General features: G+C 35.9%; 1 protein-coding gene across 4 annotated transcripts in view; it reads right to left on the bottom strand.

Moving 5' to 3' along the window:
- LOC138697884 (adventurous-gliding motility protein Z-like) overlaps positions 1 to 12,742 on the bottom strand; it is a 137,633-nt gene extending 124,891 nt beyond the window's left edge. For 2 of the 4 annotated variants that reach the window (XM_069823472.1, XM_069823479.1), the window contains exon 1: positions 12,573 to 12,741. The gene's annotated coding sequence lies outside the window, so the exon portion shown is untranslated. Of the gene's footprint in view, positions 1 to 12,572 lie in introns of all 4 variants that reach the window. The other 2 variants (XR_011331627.1, XM_069823487.1) reach the window with 2 other exon arrangements.
- Positions 12,743 to 14,645: the final 1,903 nt, after the last annotated feature.

The raw sequence follows: 14,645 nt of genomic DNA, 5'->3' as shown, positions 1-14,645 counted from the left end.
AGAAAGTGTCGGTACTTGAAATCGATCTATTAATGTTATTATTTTCAAATTCAATTAGTTTGACTTTTTTTCTTTTGGGGGGGGGTGTTTTTCTTAAATATCTGAAGTAAAAATTTGCACAATACAAACGATACCGGTACACGATAATCAGTGGGAAGAGATGAAACTCTTAACACGGACATCGAAAGTCGAAAGAATCTCTTTATTATGATACAAGTACATTGTAACTCAGTGTCGTACTGACGGATCAAGGTTACGTACAAACCACGCACGAGTCACTGAACTGAACTGTGAACTGAAGTACTGGTAATTCCTGCTTTCCCAGCTGACTTTAGTTGAGGAGAATGTTCCAGGAATGGTGTAAGCACGCGTGGCAAATGCAGTCCATTGCTTGACCTTGATCCGCCGCTTCGAAATGCGCTGAGTTGCAGAGAGTTGAGATGTTGACTAAAGTTGCTTTATCTTTTACGTAAATAACTTATTCTGTCATTCCAGGAAACTTTTTTTTTTATTTTTAGCGCACTGTGCAATCTAGTTGGAGAAAATTAATAACTTATATTCTGTGTAATAGATTTTCATGAAATTTTATACAGGAGTTACTCGTACTTATACTTAGGCCTTTTAAGGAACCCGGAGTTTCATTGCCACCCTCAGTTCACAGGGCTAACGGCTTCGAAGCTGGGTACCTGGTTCTAATGAAGTGCACTGGTAGCAATCTAAACATGGGGGCATGAGATAGTTACTCTGCCTGCCATTAAAAATTCACTTCACTAAATCCCCAAGGTAAAAAAAAAAAAAAAAAAAAAAAATTGCCACCCTCACATAAGCCCGCTATCGATCCCTATCCTGAGCAAGATTAATCCAGTCCGTAACATCATATCCCACCACCCTCAAATCCATTTTAATATCCTCTCATCTACGTCTCGGGCTCCCTAAAGGATTTACTGGTAGCATATATTTTTTGTGTATGAATTCTCATTACGTTTATGTACGAGAAATTACCCCTTTATAGGGGTGATTTTAGATAAAATTAATAACTTTTCTTCTACCAAATATATTTTCATGAAGCTTTGTACAGGAGTTACAGGTAGCACGTACTTTTTATGTAAAACTCTCATGTTTGTATAAGAGGTATAGGGGTGGTTTAGATAAAATTAAGTACTTTTCTTTTATCTAACATATTTTCATGAAAATTTATACAGAAGTTACAGGGAGCATATATTGTTGTGTACAAACTCTCATTACGTTCGTGGTAGAGAAAATACATCTTTAGAAGGGTTGGTTTTAGAGAAAATTAATAACATTTCTCCTACGTAACAGATTTTCATGAAACTTTATACAGGAGTTGTAGGTAGCATAATTTTTTTTGTACAAGTTTTCAATGGCGGGCTTATGTGAGGGCGGCAATGAACCTCCGGGTTCCTTAAAAGCCAGTAAGTAAGTAAGTACAAGTTGTCATTATTTTGTGGGAGAGGAACTACCCCTTTATAGAGATGGTTTTAGACAAACAAATTTTCTTGAAAACTTATATTGGAGTTACAATTAGCTTACAATATGTATAAGATACACGATATGACTTTCAATATTATACTAACGTCCCTTCTCGTCAGTTCGGTAGTTTCCTTTTCAAATAAATTAACTGGCTTGCTCTTGTTGGGTGTGTGCAGAGACAAGAGTTTGAATTTTTTTCTTGTAGGTCTACTACTAATTTTACGAAATAGCTTCCGGAGTCTTCCTAGAGAAGGGGTGGATGGGTGTAGATACAGTTCCTGTTTTTCTCGAGAGCATTGCCTCATGTACTGATTTAGAAAATGTATTTTTTTTCGAACTATCAGAAAGTAATTGTGGAATTATTAGTTACTAGAACTACAGGCTGGACCGCTCGAATGTACCTAATTTCGAAATTGTATGTGACTGGTGAACGGTTGAAGATAGAACCTTACGGTAACGTTTATATGAAAGGATAGCTCAACAAGTTTCGAATTCTCTCAATAGATGGTGCGCAGACACGGTTTCTTTTCGTAGATTGTATCGATTGTCAAAATGGCGACATCGCAGATGAAAGCGCAAAATGTGTTGTGACATCAATTGTTAGAGTTCAAAGGGAGTATCGGTGAGTGTTAACCATGATGCTCCAACTGCTAAAAGCATTAAGAAGTGGCACGATACATTTTTAGCTACAGAATCGGTGTTGAAGAAGCATGGTGATGATCGTACAACATCCGACGAAATGGTTGCAAATGTTCAAGCCGCGTATGAGCGAAGCCCGCGGAAGTCATTAAGAAGAGCTTCGCGGGAACTTCAAGTACCAAAATCAACATTGCAACAAATTGTTCACAAACATCTCAAGCTGTACGCATACAAAGTGCAGTTAATGCAACGTCTGGAGCCGGATGACAAACCCAAACGAGTGGAATTCGCCAATACGATGCTAGACCGTCTCGGCGCTGATCCTGATTTTATGTCCAAGATTTTCTTCTCGGACAAAGTCACGTTCCATGTGTCGGATAAAGTAAACCGCGTCTCGTGGACCAGCGGTAGAGTGCTTATTTAAGATACGTTTTCCTCGGTGCGACTATTGCGATGATCGTGCAACGATAATCGTTGAGCACAATTTCTTTGTATTTCCTATGGAGCTGTTTTCCTTCGAGCGACTGCCGCTAGAGTCGTTAACGACGATCGTACGTCTTGAATAGTCGTTCAGGAAAAGGTTGAATATAATCGTCAGTCGCTAACTTTTATTGTGAGAAAGACGTGTATCACAGCTCCTTCGTTTTCTGACGCGGAAGATGAAATTCTTCTCGAGGAAATGACGAATCATCCCTCACTGTGGCAGCCGTCACATGCGTCCTACAAGGATCAAAGGGTCAAGGACAATACGAGTATATATGAGCTGAGTTTGTCAATAAAGTTGGAAAATTATGTTATTAAGTTATTTAAATGTTTGATACAGTCTCTCTTCATTATTGAGCTCAAGCAGACGGTGTTTTTAGGCTCTTTTCATCCCATACGTATGGAGAAGTATTTCGTCGTCTTCCATCTCCTCAATCAAAGGCATTTAAGTAATCTTTTACGTCTACTCATTAAACTCATTCTGTTAAACACAATCTTCCTATAGAACAGCCGTGGCGAAAATGTGACTCACGAGCACATTGTGGCTCGCAATGATAACTATGCATTTATCTTGCTTCCTACCTTCTCCAATCCCGTCCCTCTCACTGACTGGAGTCAAACTCCGTTCCATTTGTATTTGTCTCTGACCTGCGAATGGCACATCGTCGCAATGTCTCTTTCGAAACCATGTACCTCTACAAAAACGAAAGTTTCAAAGTAGGATGGGAGGACGCATATTTTTTTTTTCTGCCAATATGATGAGAATATTAAATGTATGATTTGTTCACAAGTATTACGAGGAAAACGGTTGTGTAACATAAAACTGCTTTATACTATATGTTACTCATGAAACATTAAAAGGTTAGGCTGTGTTATTATTATTATTATTATTATTATTATTATTATTATTATTATTACCTCTGTAAGTTGGTCCTTTTTCAGCAGATGTACGAATAAGGACTTGAAAAATGTTAAACTTTTCAAATCTTTGCCAAAAAAATAAATATCCGAAGCTTCTTTCATTCGTTTGCTCTGTTGAAGCCATGTTCGCTATAACTTACGTTTGTGAAAAATTATTTTCAACAATGAAAATAATAAAAAGCAAATTTAGATCACGACTGCCAGTAAGTGACATAATTCCTGATTTTGAAACTGTCACAGAGACATTCTGAAGACAGTTAATTTTAGGTTGTGATAATGTGCCCTACGTTTTCTTATCCATTTCTTTCTTCGTTACACGTACTAAACGTCCACACCTGTGGAGTAACGGTCAGTGCGACTGGCCGCGAAACCAGGTGGCCCGGGTTCGAATCCCGGTCGGGGCAAGTTACCTGGTTGAGGTTTTTTCCGGGGTTTTCCCTCAACCCAATACGAGCAAATGCTGGGTAACTTTCGGTGCTGGACCCCGGATTCATTTCACCGGCATTATCACCTTCATTTCATTCAGACGCTAAATAACCTTAGATGTTGATACAGCGTCGTAAAATAACCCAATTAAAAAAAAACGTACTAAACATCAGTTTGTAGCTTTGTACTGTATAAAATTATATTTGAGTGCTTGACTAAGGAAAATGAAAATCCGTTAATAAGTCAGACAGTTGCTTCACTTGCCCTTCGGGTGTCCGCCTCCCTCCATAGGTGCTATGCACGTTGCAGGTTACACAGTGGCTCGGCGTACGATCACATTTTCGCCAGGGCTGCTCTAGAACGATGCGATTGCGAATGGAAACACGCGACTAGTGAAAAATCAACAAATCGTAGACGCTCCGAGCAAAATGGTAACTAACGATTATCGTTTAACGTGTCATCGTTCAACAATAATCGTTGAACGATCATCGCAATAGTCGCACCGAGGAAAACGTACCTTTAAGAATGTGGAGGTTGTGGGTTTGGGCCTTCTTCACGTTTTCATTTTATTTTTTAATCCTTCTTTAGCGATATAATATTCAAATTATCATTTATATTCTGTTATCGTTCTTTATAGATATCAAGTTATGTATATTTTGTTATCGTTCTTTTAGCGATATAAATAATGTTCAAGTTATAATTTTTTATATTCTGTTATCGTTCTTTAGAGATATAAATAATATTCAAGTCATCATTTGTATTCTGTTATCGTTCTTTAACGATATGAATAATATTCACGTTTTTTTATATTCTGTTATCGTTCTTTAGCGATATAAATAATATTCATGTTATCATTTATTTTCTGTTTTCGCTCTCTAGCGTTATAAATAATATTCAAGTTATTTATATTCTCTTCTCGTTCTTTCGCGACATAAATAATCTGTATTTTATGTAAGTAATTATTATAATACAAATAACCATTTTTCTTTGTGAAATAGGTTATTTTATTTAAATAATTAAATATACATCATACAATATCTTATATTAATTATAGAAACCCATATTTATCATTTATATTCTGTTATCGTTCTTTAGTGATACTGTATAAATAATATTCAAGTTATAATTTATATTGAGTTATCGTTCTTTTGCGATATAAATAACATAAATTTAATATTAGGTTTGGAACAATACAGTTGCATAATACTGGTGTTAGTTTTTCTTTTTATATTATTACATTATACTATCTTTAACCACAATAAAATGAAAAGGAGTGAGACGTTGACATATAAATTCTGATGTTCTTCCGCTGAGCTACGAGGGCACAAGTGTGGAAACACTTGCAGAAAAATTGGCCCAATCCCCCTCCAAGATTTTCTGATGGTTTGTAGAAGCTTGTCCAGGATGCGGAGGGCAAAATGTAATTGGGATTTCCCGGTATCTGATCGGATCAAACATCCTGATAGAACTAATATTTAACCCTTGCGGTGAATTTCGATGAAGTCCGGAGGGTCCAATTAGTCAAATCCACTCTCCTTATCTCCACGCTTGTGTCCCCTGGGATCTAAAAAGATTCGAAAGAGAAAGTGATGTACGGAAAGCAACGGAAAGTTACAGCATTTATCCTTCCCAAGAAAAACTGCAAACATGAGCAAAGGAAGCTTTTAATAGAAAAAGGAACATCTTCTGCGGACCTCTGGAAAAAGAACTAAGGAAGAGACTAGTGAAGTGCTTTGTGTGGAGTGTGGCATTGTATGGGGAAGAAACATGGGCATTACGACGAAATGAAGCGAAACGAATAGAAGCATTTGAAATGTGGATGTGGAGAAGAACGGAGCGTGTGAAGTGGACAGACAGAATAAGAAACAAAGTTGTGTTGGAAAAAGTGGGTGAAGAAAGAATGATGCTGAAACTGATTAGAAAGAGAAATAGGAATTGGTTGGGTCTCTGGTTGAGAAGAATAATAAACGACATTAGGATATATGGATCATATGCGGAGAGTAAGAGGAAGGCTGAAAATAGAAAAGATTGGAGAATGCTGGGTTTGCAATGAAAGACCTGCCCATGGGCAGAACACTGTCTTATGTATGTATGTATGTATGTATGTATGTCCAGAATGCTGGAATGTCGTGTCTAAGAACAGTCGCTATTTGCAAAGACTAGTCGATTCCATTATTATAAAATAATCGTAGAGGAGGAATTAAGTATATTTTGTCTCTCTCTCTTAAAAACAAAACAAAAAGAACATAAAAAGCACAAGGTTGTATTCGAACACAGGACCCCATGAATAAGAGGGCGGAACGCTACCATTATGCTATCAAGTAACACGTAGAGTACTCTCATTATAACTGTAGATATCAGGCAACGTGGTCCAAAAACATGTAACATCGCCTGTCTCCGAATTGTAGCGAAGATACTCGAAGGGAACTTGGCTTCAAGAGAGCGGCCACTTTTTCTTTTGACAACTGTACACCATTCTCATTTGGAGAAAAGTAAAATATTCTGATGTCGTTAGAGAGGGGTCCAAACGGACGATGGTTGATGATAATAGTGACTCAAGTGATACACATAAACAACTACCTTTCATTACAAATCGTAAACACGTAAGTCGTAATGTGATAGTTGGGACACGTAATGTTAAAGATGGTAATGTGAAGAGTGTACCTAAACTAGGCCATTTGCATGTATATAGGCTGGATCCTGACACAGAAATAAGTGATTTGCTTTACTTTCTCAAAGTGACAGCACCTAATATAAAGTTTACTGGTGAACTTTTACAAAGATCAAACTATTCATCTTAATTTAGAATTGACTTTCCACTTGTTCATGTTAACGAAGTGTATAACCCTGAAATTTTGCCGGAGGGAGCGGCCATTAGACGTTACGTGTTTTGGAAGAAAAGTGATCGTGATTCAGTGATAGGTACGGGCAGTAATTCTCAAAATAAATGACTGAAAAATGGTGATGTTTCTCTAAAATTAATTCATATTAATGTTCAGTGTTTAAGGAACAAATCTTCTAATATTAAGGTACTGTGTGACGATGAAAGACCTGACATTATATGTATAAGTGAACATTGGCTTCATAGTAATGAAATATCACTTTAGACCTATACCCCTAAATGGTATAGGCCAGCTTCTGTTTGATGCTTTTCCAATTCACTGCGGGCTAAAGCAAGGAGATGCACTATTACCTTTACTTTTTAACTTCGCTCTAGAATATACCATTAAGAAAGTTCAGGATAATAGGATTTGGAATTGAACAGGTTACATCATCTTCTTGTCTATGCGGATAACGTGAATATGTTAGGAGAAAATCCACAAACGAGTAGAGAAAACACGGAATTTTACTTGAAACAAGTAAAGCGATAGGTTTGGAAGTAAACCCCGAAAAGACGAAGTATTGATTATGTCTCGTGATCAGAATATTGTACGAAATGGAAATATAAAAATTGGAGATTTATACTTCGAAGAGGTGGAAAAATTAAAATATCTTGGAGCAACAGTAATAAATATAAATGACACTCGAGAGGAAATTAAATGCAGAATAAATATGGGAAATGCCTGTTATTATTCGGTTGAGAAGCTTTTGTCATCTAGTCTGCTGTCAAAAAATCTTAAAGTTAGAATTTATAAAACAGTTATATTACCGGTTGTTCTATATGGTTGTGAAACTTTGACTCTCACTTTGAGAGAGGAACAGAGATTAAGGGTATCTGAGAATAAGGTTCTTAGGAAAATATTTGTGGCTAAGAGGGATGAAGTTACAGGAGAATGGAGAAAGTTACATAACGCAGAACTGCAAGCATTGTATTCTTCACTTGACATAATTAGGAACATTAAATCCAGACGTTTGAGATGGGCAGGGCATGCAGCACGTATGGGCGAATCCAGAAATGCGTATAGTATAGAGTGTTAGTTGAGAAACCGGAGGAAAAAAGATCTTTGGGAAGGCCGAGACGTAGATGGGAGGATAATATTCAAATGGATTTGAGGGAGGTGGAATATGATGATAAAGACTGGATTAACCTTGCACAGGATAGGGACCGATGGCGGCAATGAACCTGCAGGTTTCTTAAAAGCCATTTGTAAGTAAGTAAAGGGTATAACCTAGGCGATAAATATTGTCGTAAAGAATTTTAAAATGATTGAGCATATATGTTTTTATTAAAAATTCTATTAACATTAAAACTATAAGTTTGTTATCTTATTGCATAGACAAGATGTGTGAAGTGTGTGCAGTAGTGCTATATGATGAAAAAATTACTGTATTATCTTTGTATGTAGATCTCCAGACAGTAATATTGAATATATATACATTTTTTTTTTAATTTGAACAAATACTTGAAGTTTTAAATAGATACAAGTTGAATAACAATATTCATATTGATTTAACTAAAGAAAGTCGTAATTCTATACACTTTTTAAATTAATGAGATCATGCAACATATTTTATACGAATTTAGAACCTATTAGAAATCAATCCTGTCTTGATAATTTTTAAACTGATATTTCAAAAGAATTTTATGAAGTTTTACCAACTGAGTTGTTGTTTGCGGATCATTTAGGTTTAGTAATATTAATTAATGTAAATAGAATTAACAAGACCCAGAGTAATAATGATATAGTTTTTATAAGTAACTACAGTGCTATCAATTTTACTAATTTTTTATAGCCATGGAAAATACTAATTGGGAACATCTATTATCATTCTCTGATATGAATATAATGTTTCAAGCTTTTATAAACTATTTATTAGATAGTTTTAACCATAATTTTCCTGTTAAGCAAAAGACGAAAATGAAAGGCTTACATATTAACTGGTATACTAAAGAGCTTAAAGATTTGAACGCACTAATGCTCTTGTGTCATATGGTATATGTTAGTACAAAATCGAATGAAGATAAACAAAATTATGTGACCCTAAAAAAATATTATAATAAAATAGTTAATGCAGCAAAAAGAGATGCTTATGACCCATATATTTTAACGTCAGTAAATATGTTTGGCAGAGAGTGAAACATGAAATCAGTACAGATAAAATTGATGCTAATATTGGTCCTAACTCTTATAATGAATATTGTATTCAGTCGGTTGACAACATTATAAATAAAGTTAATAAGAATATTTTAAGGCTCCAAGACCTGTGAATAGTTTTGTTTGGAGAGCAGTAACAACAGAAGTAGTACTCAAAGCTGTGAATGAACTATCTACCTCCCGCAGCCTAGACATATCTGGTCTATCTAATTCAGTAGTGTCAGAGTTGTAAGCTCCAATACCGGTTGTGGAGCTATATCGGAGCTTGAACTTGCTTATGTCTGTGGAAAAACCGGAGCACGCAACCAGTCTAGTGGAGCGTTCCGCTCCGTTTAGTCCCTGTCTGACATCGCTGATGTAATTGGTTTATTAAGCAAACAATAACTTCAATAGTAATTACTACCATTAACTTTTATCATTAATTTGTGCTTTGAAAAAAAAGTTTTCCCTGAATGTTTGAAATTTTCAAAAGTGCTACCTATTTACGGACGAGATCAGTCACAAATTACAAAATCACTTCACCATAATCTCATTTGGCTTCGCCTGAATGTCTGAGTAGTACTTCCCCTGTAAGGAAGTTCAACAGAGAAAAGGGAAGTCCCCACTTACAAATATACATCCTACGAGAAAAAAACTGCGAGTAAAGAAACAGGGGAACAACAATCACATAATCTCCGGTGACACTTCTTTTCTAATAAAGGCTATGATAGAAATGTAAATTCACATTTTTATTCCAGTTAGGAAAAATAATAATAATAATAATAATAATAATAATTGACTCCAATTTTTTATATATAAAAACTGAAATAGAATATGAAAATAAAGAAAATGTTTACTTTTAAAGGGAAAATCAAGAAACCCTTAGAAACAATGATTTCAGGTTAAATCATCCCTAACTTATATCCTCAGATAGCACTCAAATACCCTAGAACTAGGTATAACCCCTAGGGTTGGCGACACTGGTGATTCAGCTCAACTCTCAGCATCGCCAACCTTGCAACACAAAATTATGGAATTTTAGAATAAAAATTATCGGATTTTCCACAAAATGATCGCAAACATACAATATTAAAATTAATATATCATCAAAACTTCACATAATAATAAACAAATTATCAATCACTCTCGCACAGAAGCAGCGCCATCGGCAGCTGTTAACAGACTGTTTTAATTAACTGATTAGCAAACTACGATGCAAGCTTACTACAAAATGGAGAAGAATCCGGGCTCTCCCCTGAGAATCGTGTTAGAAAGCGGAACAGATTTAAAATGGTTATTCAGAGTACCTACCAAAAGTTACATTAATGTAATAATTTCTTTTTATGGAAAACAAGGTATAATGAATTCAGAGGAATGATCATATTAACGAATATTATCGCATTATTCTGTAAGTGTTATCCTATATCGCATCAGGGTTAAAGCACGATAATTTATCGCATGATTAACAACATTGGCTCAGCTACTTCCCAACATGAATTACCAACTTGTAAGTACTGATTATTATGCATTATGGAATTCTCATGCGCATAATTTTATTCATACGGGCTTCGCGTGTAAATTTGTGTAAAAATGCTTTATCAACATATCGTCATATACTCTCAGAATATATATATATATATATATATATATATATATATATATATATATATATACTGAATTCCAGATAAGCAAAATATTGAGGTAAACAAAAGGATAGAGTTTTACTATCTTCCATACCATCGTATCAAACCATGCATGTCCTCCCTATTGACTAATGTTGATGTATGTGCTAGAAATTGGTGTGCAATTCCATATTGAGATGTTGGTCGTTCATAATAATTTAGACAGAAGTGAAACTCTAAACTGGCCACGGCTTAACGAACGTAGAAATTTTCATTCTCTTGTTCTCCTTTTCCAAGTCCTTCACACCTCTAGGCCTACACCTACCTACCTTGCCTTTCAGTTACCTGTCATCATAATATCATAATCTCTTCACACGCACGCAAAATAGCCGCATACTAGCCATACCAACACATAAGACATCATCGTATTCATCATCATACACAATCTCGCTCTCGCGCTTGTGGAATACCCTACCCAGTGACATCAGAGACTGTCGGAATTTAGTAACGTTCAAAAGCAAACTTATTAAGCATTTTCTTACTGCGTAGAGTAGGTTTAATTTTTACTTAATTAATAAAATAAAATTTCTCTCTTCTTAACTTTTACAATAAACTGTCTAGCTTTTATTAATCAGTTAATCTTTTAGTACTTTGATTTTTATTGTATTTGTAAATTTAATATTAATTTTAATTATAATTGTAGTTGTATTCTTAATATTGTAGTTGTAACCCCTGGTAGAGAGGAAGAGAGGGCCTGATGGCCTTATCTCTACCAGGTTAAATAACTAAATAAATATGATAAAATCATGAACAGAGATTTGTGATACATTCAGAATGCAGGTGTGAGTATCACAAATCCTTTCTCACAAAGTAGGTGGGCTGTAGGCCGTATTGTTGCATTTCATGTAAATAGAAGCTGCGTCACAACCTAACATAACTTACAGAATTTCGCATGTAATGCCGGGACTTGTGTCGCTCTTGAGTAATCCTACAAAATTCTCTCTCCTGTACATGTCTAAGCATATAAATATTATTAATATTATACAGAACAGAAACACTTGCCACCGTAGAAATCGGGGTCTGTGCTGTAGCGTGGTGGACTGCACAGGCAGCAGCATTAAGACGATTGCTTAATACAGTTTTCATACAGTTATCAAATGTTTACTTACACATTTATCTTGTGGAAAAATCGAATTAATCATTAACAAGGTATTATAAAAATGTGTTATTTTATAGAACTCAATGCCTGTCTTCATAATAACGGAAACTGTATCGAACGCACGTGGAGAGTTCGCGCGCTGCAATAAGATGACAAGTCACGTCACGTATCACAGCGGCGTAATACATTTCGCATCAAAAGTTTATCTCAGTATTGTTCTTATCTGAAATTCAGTGTAATAGACCTACATTTTTATTTGATCTAGTACTTTTATACGGAAAACTTTAGCAGGAAAATGTTTTGCCAGGTGGCAACCCTGTTTCTGAATTAATATCAGTCACTGACAACTGACATGCAGGAAAACTCTGACCACGTGGTCAGCATATCGAAACACAATACGAGTAGAACAACTATGGTTACTAAGGACGCACTATTTTCTTGCCGAGAATTGAACACGAGTCCATACTATCCTACAGTAGGCCTACTTGTAGCGAATGATTGTCCGACCAACAGAAAGAACCAGAGAATTCCTATAATATAAAATTCCAAATCTTTACTCCTCTTTTCAAGGATATTGATAAGACATATTTCGCTTTTGATAAACGAATCAATAATACCGGTACAGTCTTGAAGGGGAGAGGCACACGTAAATACTCAACATATACTGTCACATACAATTCGTATTTATTGCAACTTATTGTTAAACACCGAGAAAGTAGATTTTAACAAATTAATCAGTGTTTACAACTCAAGACGCTATAACGTAATTATAACTGCTGTAAGTAGGACTAAACACTAAATATTGGGTGTACTCACGGTTCACTTGTAGTAACTTGAAGGCGAGACTATTATAAGATCAAGAAGCTCATCATCATTGTCTTCTTCCGAGCGTGGCAGTTACTCTATCGGAACTGAACACCGCAACCATAAAAACTGCTTCTAGACGAGTTGCCATATGCGGATGACGTCACTGCTGCCGCCCAACGTGTCTGTCAGGTTCAACAGTTACTATGTTTATCATCCGAGTTCTGAGAATTCCCCTTCCACTCCCGGCGTGGCCGCCAACGCCAAATCGTTCCTTTGCAACTTTCCTCATTGCCCCTCCCGCGATTCATTTATTAAATATTTAGTGTAATAGGTAGGCCTGCTCCAGAAGAAACCTTTTCATCTCTCGTTGTATGGTCAGTCAGCATTTCGTCCTTTCATATCATCTCTGTTATTTTAGGATATATACAGAATATTAACTCTTGAATATGTCTTAAAATACTATATAATATGCTTAGGAATATAGGCGGAGATACGAGGGGAGATGAAGGGGGCAGTGTCCCCCAGGTCAAAGTGATATAGGCCACTGTCTCTCTCTCTAGCATTAGGTATGAAGAAAGAATAGGTAATTCTGCAAATTACTATACAAATCGTAAACGTATATAGTAGGCCTACACCCCAATTTGCATTGTTATACAATTCTTCCAAAGTTACAGTGTAGGCCTAAATTGTGTTGTAGTAATTAAGATTATTAGATCAATGAATTTCCCAGAATATAACTAGAGAGCGCACTGTCTTCATACATCCAGAAGAATTGAGCTTGTTTGAGCTACATACTTCTAGCTTTATGTGAATGCACTTTAAAAATATTAAACCACTTATTGCTTGCATTTTACATTACTATGTTTACAACTTAGTGTGTTAACATTATTATAAATTATAATATACACGCATCAACACAATTTATACATAGGCCTACAGAAAAGTACAGTAGGCCTATCTTATTTTGTACTGCTTCCCCTTACTTCAGTGTTGCATTTGTTGCAAAAGACAATATATTTGAATTAGGAATTTGCAAAAGGGACCAAGGCCGAAAAAATAAATTTTAAGAAAACAACACAAAACCTTTTTGTATGGATCTGGATCATAACAGTCCAAACATGTTGATACAAAATTTAAATGTGTACATTCTATAGAACTTGGTTCCTTTTAATGCTGAAATCCGAGAAGAGTGTATGGAGAGCCAGAAACGGGTTTGCAAAAAATATGGACTTCGTCCCTTTTGCAAATTCCTGATTCATTTCATCGGGGTTTAGGAGGTAAACCTCTTACGATATTCGTTTGTGCAGTGTTGCGAGAACTCTACAACACATGGTGTAGCAGGGACGAACTTAAAATATGATACCGATAGTCTACATCATTATTTTAGTCTGTTTCACACCTCAGTATCTAATACAAATTCTTAAAATTACGGAACAAAAAACATAAAATCAAGAATAACTAGACTTACGGGTTTAATAAAAGTATTCTCCTCTTGGTAAAATTGTCTGTAGAGAAGTGTTGAGGTCCTAACTCTTCAACAAAATATAACCGCATCTTTAAATGCCAAGACTTATTTGCTTTCCGCCTATCTTATCGATGTTTTGGTATAAAGGTACATAAATGCTACGAAATTAAGTAAAGAAGTAGGTCTATAACCTATACGAAAGAATGAGAAGAATTACGGTACGAAATAAAGAAATTCTGCACGTAGTGCAGGTGTATTGTGAGCCCTATCACCACGGCATGGCGCATCCTCAGGTTGCGGATAGAGGAGACGGCCTCCAGATATGGAGGGTAGCTGCGAATATATTGAATAAGCAGTCTTGGACAGCCGATAAGGGGTGGTTCTCCAGCTTGGGGGTTGGGCGAAGGGCTAATAACCCATCACCGTAAAAATAGCTTGTTACGAAACCTTACAATAAGCTTAGGAAATAGAATGTTAGTTGGGAGACCGGAGGGAAAAAGACCTTTGGGGAGGACGAGACGTAGATGGGAGGACAATATTACAATCGATTTGAGGGATGTGTGATATGATGATGGAGTCTGGATTAATCTTGTACAGCAATGGTTGCCAAACACCAC

The sequence above is a fragment of the Periplaneta americana genome, chromosome 1 (genome assembly GCF_040183065.1).
Source record: "Periplaneta americana isolate PAMFEO1 chromosome 1, P.americana_PAMFEO1_priV1, whole genome shotgun sequence".
NCBI classification, from domain to species: Eukaryota; Metazoa; Arthropoda; class Insecta; order Blattodea; family Blattidae; genus Periplaneta; species Periplaneta americana.
This window is presented reverse-complemented; position numbering and strand designations above follow the sequence as displayed.